Raw genomic sequence first — 10,185 nt, forward strand, 5'->3', positions numbered from 1 at the left:
TCATGGCAGAACGTCGAGATTTTACGAAAAAATCCGACGCGACGTCATTATTTTAACATGCTAGCTAGGCATCATCTGAAATCGCATACTCTGTAATGAAGGTCAATGTTAAGAAGTTTCTGCTGTTTTTAATATTTTATTTATTCATCTTTTATTTTAATATTTTTAGATTTTATCATAATAATCCTCCCTCATCCCTCTGAGGGCATCTAAGCTCTAGTTGATTGCATTAAATCAAATGTCCAACAGAATTACGGTGAAAATAGGAAATGCTGGAAATATTGATGGATCATCTGTGGTAGTTTGGCTTCCGTATAAAAGTTGTGTTGCAGTGGTTATGGTTCTAAAAAAAACAGTATCAAGCAGTTCTATATTTGCTAAAAAATGAAAAAGAAATTTTTACATTAGCTCTAGAGAGTGGAACAGATAAGAAGGAGTTTTTTTATAGGCTGCAGAACTGTAGCTCTCCGAAAAAAAATGTATTGATAGACCGGAGAGCTACAGTGCCACCCATTGAAAAAACTGTATTTTTATTGCGCACAAAAAAGTGCGCTTGGTTCTTGATTATTTCTTCAAAATTCCTACCCCAATTGTAAAAAAGGGAAGATTTCAAAAGATTCCTCTCTCCTCTATCAAGTGCTCTTGAAGTTGACATCTGAACGAAGTATATTGGACCGAATTATCTTTGAAACCAAAATGGCAGTATAAATAAGCGAAATGATTGATGATTACAATATCAGGGTTAGAAGGACTATTAACAACAATATTATGAGGAATGTTTTGTAGCGGAAAGAGTCAAAGAATTATTATGTTAGGAACACATGGTTAGTGATATTTCGAGATAAAGGTTTTAAAAACATGGAAAAATAAATCGAAAACAGAGCGCACTTTTTTGTGCCCAATAAATATACAGTTTTTTGAATGGGTGGCACTAACTTCTCCGTTCTATCAATATATATTTTTTCGGAGAGCTACAGATCTGCAGCTATAGTTTTATCGTTTACCTTTCATTACGGCGCCACAACACCGCTTCTTTATTACCCGTCGACATTCTCTCTTCCCGTGTGCGATACACAACGGATCGGGTCCAGAAAATAGTATTTATAACTTCCAATCAAATCTCATTTGTTTTTGTATAGCATTTTCAGTATTTCTAATGAAATCTGGTTTTTCTTTAAATTTATTTACTTATGTTTTGGCGGGGAGTGGGGGAGTGGCCAAGTTCAAGAGAAGTGTAGCGTACACGCAGTTGAAAAGAGAAAAATGTCAATATAATAGAATTTAATTATTCTCAAAAAATAGTATAGAAAACTATTTTTCAATTGCACATGAGGAATCGATTCACTCTGGTCTACACAATGAACTTAAATAGGAGGGGGATTCTCGGTCTCCCTCTAATGGACATTATTTACAAATAAAATATGTCTTAAATGAATAAGGAAATTCGATCCCGAATTTAAAATATCAGCACATGCAGTTAATATTTTAAATCAAACTGAGCATATGATAATTTGTTATATCCTGCATAATAACAGGGGAATACACCGAATTTACATATAAAGCCCCCCCCCCCCCATTTATAGGAATATATCAATGTATTTCTGTTGTAAAAGTTAGCGAAGTACATCATTAAGTCGTGTTCATTTTTTAATCCGTGTAAATGCTTATAAGTAGCAGTTGCATACATTTCCAGATTTTATATAAAGATGTATGTCGGTTGATTTGTAACAAGCCAAACCCGTTTCTTTTGCAGCAGTATACTGCTATTTCTCAATGTTTGTGTTTCTTTTTGCTCTATATGCCCCCGCACGCCATTGGCAAAATTCCTGGATCCATCCTTGTCATTAACATAAATTATACAAAAAAAAAGATAAATGAAGTTCAAATTTTTTTTTCATCTTTGTTATACCGTGTATGTAATGCATGAAAATTTTTGGGAATTGTTATAAATTTGAACACATAATGTGCAAAAGGGGGGGGGGGGTCACATTCTGCGTATTCCCCTATCATTTCGCAATTGTTTATCTAGGTTACAGATAAAAATTAGTGTTGGCAAATCGGACGATTTTTAGTAATCGGTTATTCGCTTCATCTTCCGATCGAGTACCCGGTTCCTCGGATGATTTTTGGTAAAAGTATCAATATATATTATTTATCATATTCTATACTTATCGGTAGTAGTAATGCACAGATATACCGTATAGGGACATTAGATTTACAATACACCCATACGATTTCGTCAAAGATTTACGATTTTAAAATAAAGAAAATTATAATAGGGAATTCGACACACAAAGGCAAATAAATACGCCATCGTCAATCACCATTTTACACTTTCTTTTTCAGCCCCCGAAATATGTCGCAATCAAGGAGAATAATTATTTACATACTCCATAATTGATAGTAAATATGTGGAGTGTCCAGTAAATCGCTAGTTTCTGAATAATTTAAGCTTAGGTGATTTAACTAGTGTTGGCAACGAGTACCCGGTTAACCGTCAAACGTTGCGAATTTTTTTTTTATCAAAAATACCACAGAAAAATAAAGTTAAAATTTGTGACATAGGCAACCCATTTTAGATATGAAGTAAATTTTTCATTCAATCAAATATAGCATTACAACCAGAATATATGAGATTAATAAGTTGTTTGAAAAATCATGCAATCCACACAGATCTAATTTTTAGTAGCAGAGGACACCTAAATTATGACAAGAATTGAACTTTGAAGTACAGTATCTGGTGTGGGTATTTTTGTCCCCCGCTTTCGCGAAAGCGAGGGGACATTAAATCTCATTCGTCTGTCCGTCTGTCCGTTAGTCTGTCAGTCTGTCCGTCTGTCAGTCTGTCCGTCACAAAAACTTTAACCTTGCCCATAACTTTTAATTCAGTGAAGCTATGACTTTTATATTTCACATGTGTATTCCTTGTGACAAGACCTTTCTTTGGGTACCACCAAATTTGACCTCTTGACCTTGACCTTGGAGTTTGATCCACTTTTACACAAAAATTCCAAACTTTTACTTTGGCTATAACTTTTGAATAGTAGGTACTAGGACTTTCATATTTCACATATATATATATTGTTTGTAGCAAGACCTTGCATTGGATAATAACAACCCTGTAGCCCTTTTCACAAAAAATCTTAAGTTTTTGCTTAAGATTTTAACTTACGAATCTCTTACGACAAATCTTAAGTGCTTTTCACGAAAGCATTCGTAGCAGATTGAACTTAAGATTTTACTTACGACAGACTTCGTCCTCAGCAACGATCTCAATATGCTTTATAATCCTTACATAAGTTGATGATCATAAAAATATAACTCAGTTTTTATTATTCATCAGCAAAAACAAACGTCACTGACAACAAATAACGAGTGCAAGCAAGAAGTTTGAAATGTGACGTCACAATCACAAGTATGACGTAAGAGTAGGTCGTACGAAAATCTTAAGTGAAACTTAAATCGTAAATATTTTGTAGTGTATTTCATGTAATTTTTCCAAGATAAGCGTGAGAAAAATATAAAATAATATTGGAAGTCACTTTTACAAGTTCTATTTAATGTGTATTTTGATTTTTGTGGTTATATTTTAACATTAAAATCGGTTTGAAAATACTTAAGAGAGGGTATGGGCTCTCGTAAAGTTACGATAGATTTTGCACTTAGGACTTTCTTAAGAATTTTTGTGAAAACGACTTTTATCGTAAGTTTTCTCTTAAGATTGAAATATGTCGTAAGAATTTTTGTGAAAAGGGCTACTGACCTTTTGACCTTGACCTTGGAGATTAACGTACTTATGAAAAAACGTTAACCTTGACCATAACTTTTGAACGGTGGAGACTAAGGCTTTCTTACTTCACATATGTAATCCTTGTGAGAAGCCCTTTCATTGGATAGCAATTACTTTTACCCTTTGACCTTGACCCTGGAGTTTTAAGTACTTTTAAAAAACTTTAATATCGGTCACAAATTTTTCACAGTAGATACTAGGACTTTTATATTTCACATATGTATTTCTTGTGGCAAGACATTTCATTGGATACCAACAACCTAGACCTTTTGACCTTGACCTTGGAGATTTACGTACTTATGAAAAAACTTTAACCTTGACCATAACTTTTGAACGGTGAGGGCTAGGGCGTTCGTACTTCACATATGTAATCCTTTCGAGAAGACCTTTCATTGGATACCAACAACTTTCACCCTTTGACCATGACATTGGATTTTTTAACTATTTTTTAAAAAAAACTTTAACTTTGTTCACAACTTTTGAACGGTAGATACAAGGAATTTTATATTTCGCATATGTATTCTTTGTGGCAAGTCCTTTCATTGGATATCAACAATTTTGACCTTTTGACCTTGACCTTTAAAATTTACGTACTTATGAAAAAAGCTTTAACCTTGACCTTAACTTTTAAACAGTAAGGGCTATGGCTTTCATACTGCAAATATGTAATTCTTGTGAGAAAACCTTTCATTGGATATCAACAACTTTGACCCTTTGATCTTGACCTTGAAGTATTTATTACGGAGGATGTAGATAATTATTATTTTCCCTGATAGCGACATATTTTTAATCAACTGTCCTTTTCTTACAGTTACACTCCAATCTTAATATGTCTGAGGCGGCATCTCGTTAAATTATCAAATGAGGTAATCATAACTCAGGCCTTCAAAAGTTGTAAACCTCTAAGAAAGCTACCGCCAAAATATGGCTGAAATATTGCCGACTTGGCGTTAAACAATATGAAATCAATCAATCAATCTAAGAAAGCTATTAATTATATAAACTGTGAAAACTAATCAAAACGGGGGCTGAAAAGGAAAGCATAAGGAAAGCAATAATGAGACGATGATTGACGATGTCTTTATTTGTCTTCTTCGTGTGTCAAATGCCTTATTATCTTTAATCCAAAATTCGTTGAGAATATCGCATGTTGTGTATTGTAAATATAATGTCCATAATGTATACAGTATATCTGTGTATTACTACTACCGATAAGTAAAGCATAAGATAAATAAAAGATGTGGATACTTTTATGAAAAATCATCTGAGTAACGAGGTACTCGATCGGAAGATGAAGCAAGTAACCGGTTCCTAAAAATCGTCCGATTTGCCAACACTAGTTTGAACGTGTTTGACTAGATGGCTCAATTTTCAATTTTATTATTCGATGCATCTCAGGTCAACGGTCTGTGTCAACTACAATATTGTTCACAGTTTCATTCTTTTAGAATTTCATTATTATTTCTCAATATTTAGGATACTAAGAAACCAAAATCATCAAACTTCTGTCCTTGCAATATGGCCTACTTTTGATATTTATAGTTATATGTCCATATAATTTAATTTCACTTATGTCAAGCAATTTCATTGGCTGAATCAATCAGAGGAACATATAATATTTTGTATAATATAATTTGCCTACGTCACAATAAGTTACGTCAAAAAGGTATTACTCCGCTTGACGTTACTTTTAAAATAATGCTCAATTTGAAGGAAAAATTCTGGAGGAAAAATTGTCTTATTGTCTATACTGAAATTAAATTATAAGGAATGAAGCGGTTTATAAAGCGTTAACTGTCCCAAGTTATGTTATACCGTATAACATAAGTTGAAATTAGCTTCATTCCTTAAATATCAGATAATGAAAGGTTACGAATCATCAAACTATGTCAGGTGATGCATCTTTTTGGTGAAATAATGCTAATAAAGAAGTAGAAAGCTAACATAAAGTAGGTCACGGTGACCTACTTTTGGAATTCCAAGGTTTTATTCAAAGATTTGGGAACATTTTTTGAAGTGTCGCTGGATGATTGCTGAAGAAGCAACATGTATCCATAAAATATCAGTTATAGAGTCTTTGACATATTTACCTCTGGGCACAAAAGGGGCTTTTAGAGGTGTATAAGTAAGTTTATATTTAGGAAAAAATGTGTTATATTACAACATGGCGTATTGAGTTTGTTTGGTTTTTTTTTTTATTATGAATGAGAATAAATGTTTTTGTTTTCATACTTCAAGGATTTAAAACTCCACCACATAACATTGATCACATGTACATAACTAAAACATTTTTTTTAAATGATTGATTGACAATCATGTTCACACCACATCACCAGGCAATGCAGTATTTGATTACCCTGAAAGAGGAGGACCGAGGGAAGGCCAAGTCGGAAGAGGGGTTATCTAAGAGTGTAAGTAAATGTAGATATTAAACTTATTTTGCTACTATAAATAACTCTGTAGTACATGTCAATGTGTAGGCCATGCAGTACATACTTAAACTAAAAGACGAGCGGAATGGGAAAGCCCGTTCAGAAGTTCTGGATGACGGGTTATTATCAAAGGACGTGAGTATAGACTCAGATAATCGTGTAATTTGGTGAGACGCACCAATTGCGAAATAAAAATAATTGCTTTTATTTTTTTTTTATCATGTTTAGGGTTGTGAAATCTATGTAAAACTCTTGATCAAACATCCATTTGCAAAATATTCTCGCGCTTTGAAGTTGATGAGCCCATTCGCGATAAAAAGTACTCGCGAAAAATAAGAAATCTACAGTATGCGGGGCCAGTATCAGTAGTTCTCACCCAGGAAGCTTGTGTAGTGGCTTGACACTTATTAATAAAATACTAACATGTGTTTAACTATGTTTTATTCATACAAATAAGTGTATATTTGTATGCAATTTATCATTTATTTATTTACCAGGTAGTTTATTTATTACTCTATTTATCCCAGTACTTGATTATACTAGTACTTGATTACCCAGTGCAGGGTATGATGCAGTTTATGACTTTTAAGCCTAAAGTTTATGCAGGAAGCTTAATTTATAAAGGGAATTTTTAAATCGCTGCTAGGTCATGAAAAAATAAAACAAAATTGTTTTGAAATTCCAAAAAGATAAAAGGATATAGGAAAAATCTTCATATCAAGGATAAACATATCTCAAAATGGATGTAAGTGAGCGTACATGCCTATCAATGTTGATTCAAGCTTGTTCAAAATTTGGCCATTTGGGAACCCAAAGGGCAAATTAATGAATTTGTTTTTTAAAAAGAAGAAAATAAGAAAATATACAATCCAACACAAAGTGGTACAATTTTTTTTTTTAGGATAGAGTTCTGAATAAAAACTTCTCTTTTACTTTTTGGGACAAACCTCTTTCTTTACATTTATGAATACAGTTTGTATACATTTTATTCCTCATGGTTTTCAAATGCATGGTATACATTTTATGGCCTTTACATGAAGAAGGAAATGGTCTTTACATTTAATACAGAAAAGGAAATTAAAATAGATTACAAACTGAGGCCTAATAAAATACTAGTACTGGCCGTGTGATACTGAGTTGATTATTAAATAATGTTTGTCTTTTCCGTAATATTTAAATTATTTTAGGATGGAAATATTGCTGAATTTATATATAAGTAATACATAGAATGCTTTTTGTTCTTTGAAAATGTCCATATATTGCAAATACTTATTTTTAGAGTTAAATATGCTTGCAGCAAAGTCCCAGGGAAACCAATTTTCAATTGTTATAAAAGTATTAAGTTATTGTGGTGTTAAGTTAACAATGCATTTGAAGACCATGGGATAAAAATCACTATGCTGTGTCAACTGTTACCATATTTTACTGTCTTCAGATGAATATAATGTATGTGTCCTGTAGTATCCTTTCAAGAGAAGGTTATTCTCCAACACGACATTTTCATTTTGTAACCATGTATACAGTTATAAAACAAATCACAAAATTGATCAGCAAGATAAAAACAAAATCGGGTTTAATCATTTACTTTTGAAAGAGGAGCATGGAAGCATAATCTAAAATTTCTTAGTACACTATTTATTTGCTTTTGGAATGGACTTTTTTTTATTATTGCATGACAAGTACTAGTTGCTTATAGAGGAAATCACTTTTAAAGCACGAGTTTAACCATCTCCTTATCCCTTTTACAGCACGAGTTTTACCATGCCCTGACAGAAGACGATGTTCCAAATGAAGTAGAGAATATGAAGCCGAAAGATTTGACAGTGGAACTCTTCAGGTTGGCTAAGGGGCATACAGTGTATTGGGGCACAAATACACAAATACCATCACATACCGGGTATTTTCTCAAAGACAAAGTCTAAGATTCTGAAATGACTGACTTGATGTAAAGGTTGAAAATCGTCATAACATAAATGTATCAGAATGTTTCATTTTGTCGACTTTTCTTGATAACCTCTAGAGGTAGATAACTGACAATTGAGTCTCCACATGAAAGACATGCACACATCTAGAGATAAATTATGTCTTTGAAGTAGGTTTTCCTGTTACCCAGAACCATAAGTTTTACATTTTTCTTTATCAAAAATGTTTACGTATTGTTTGAATGGAATATTATTTACTTCAAGAACTTTATAAGACAGGGGCGTCTGAAAAAAGATGCTGAAATAAAAAAAAGTCACTTGCTCCATCATATAAATTTACACTTTGATTCATCAAAGTATGCCAACATCTTGTTTCCATAGATTGCCTGTTGCCTCGTGAAATCTGACGTTTAAAGTAGAGAAGATTGGGTCAGTATCCACGTCTGATTTGGACAGCAAGGTGAGTTAACATTAAAGACTGCTGTTTAAAATATTTTCTGCTGGGAATTTGACATCAAACATCGAGACTTGCAGATCTGTCTTAGGTCAGACTTGCTTAAAAACAATAGTTTGGATAAGTGTAACAGTGAGATAAATATATTTCTGTTGACTTATTTAACATTAGGATGTGTTTATTGTTGACATCAAGAAAGCTGTCTACGTGTGGATTTGATTGGAAACTACTGTTGCTGAGAGAAAGAATGCAATGACATATGCCCATGTAAGCAGAACTACTAAAGTTTATGATCAATATGGACAAATGACGCATCTTGATTTACACTCGTACCAAACAAGCTTTTATTAATTAATGTTACTGTGAATTTTATCCAATTTTTAATTTTTTCCTTAAAACAATACTAGATCTTGATGTTATGTTTATGACGATTGCCATGAAAGTTCATTCATAAGATTTTGAGGATTAATAAAGTTACCTTATGTCTGAATTTTCAGAAATATCTACAGAAAACTGACCATCCACTTTTGAGCGTCACGTGCCTGTCTGAAGGAAAACATGACAGACAGATCAGCATGGCTCTCAGCGCCTAGTTACACGAGAACAAAGGCCGATGCTAATCTAATCATATATATTTGATACTGAGAGATTACAGTTTCTGAGCTGAAAGAACTTTTAAATATGTTGTTTTCATATCGGATATAATCGTAGTTTAAATGTTTTGATGTAGATTTAGCAATACAAAGTTTTCTATTCAATGACATGAATTTCTTTTCCACTAATATATCTATAATCCAGATTTAGCAATATGTATACTTACAGATGGATTTATATGTATGTTCAGGGGAAAATTACCACCAATTGTTGGAGAAACTCATCTTTATTTCTCTTTATCACTAACCCTTTTCCCCTTTATATTCCTATTTTTTTATTTTTTTATTTTTTAATATATATACAATTATAGACGTAACTTATATGAAGTGTAAATTATAAGGGTTTTTTGGAATTTATGATTATTTTTGGAATACTTTTTCATTCCTTTCTTTTTCTCTAGTTTTTATATAGTGCTATTTTCTTGTGCAATAATGCAGCATATCGCAGATCATCCATATATAGAAATAAAAGTTATAGCATTCGATGTTTTATATTTATTGAAGCAGTGCACTGTAGTTATATTAGGAAATTGACATATGTATACAAAGAGGGTAGAGTCTATAACATAACCTAGTCCTGGATTCCGGGAATATTATTTCCGGTATGGTTTTTTGTAATAGAACACATATTCGATCCCGATGCAATATACTTTTGTAAACATGATGATGTGTGGCAAATAATTCGATTTTTAATCGGAGACCTAATATTATGACATCCAAGCGAAAGTACGATTTCACTAAGTTTGTGGTATTTAATAGTAAACATAATAAATTTCATGACCTATTAGTATAACTTCTACAGTTCTATACACAAGCATGCCAAAGTAGAAGAACTAGTGACCTACTTTAGTACTTAGCATGTGCATGTACTGCAAAATATTAATTAAATTGATTAAGTATGTTAATCTACCGAGACAAAAAGAAGGTTGTTATA

At 32.5% G+C, this 10,185-nt stretch overlaps 1 long non-coding RNA gene across 1 annotated transcript; it reads left to right on the forward strand.

Moving 5' to 3' along the window:
- Positions 1-6,249: 6,249 nt before the first annotated feature.
- Positions 6,250-9,717, forward strand: LOC134239639 (uncharacterized). The gene is made up of 5 exons (XR_009986258.1): positions 6,250-6,357; positions 7,971-8,059; positions 8,526-8,604; positions 8,770-8,865; positions 9,096-9,717. It is a non-coding gene; the product is annotated as an uncharacterized LOC134239639 (long non-coding RNA).
- Positions 9,718-10,185: the final 468 nt, after the last annotated feature.

This window comes from Saccostrea cucullata, unplaced genomic scaffold, assembly GCF_032062105.1.
Source record: "Saccostrea cucullata isolate Sc308-1 unplaced genomic scaffold, CSIRO_AGI_Scuc_v1 ctg3855, whole genome shotgun sequence".
NCBI classification, from domain to species: domain Eukaryota; kingdom Metazoa; phylum Mollusca; class Bivalvia; order Ostreida; family Ostreidae; genus Saccostrea; species Saccostrea cuccullata.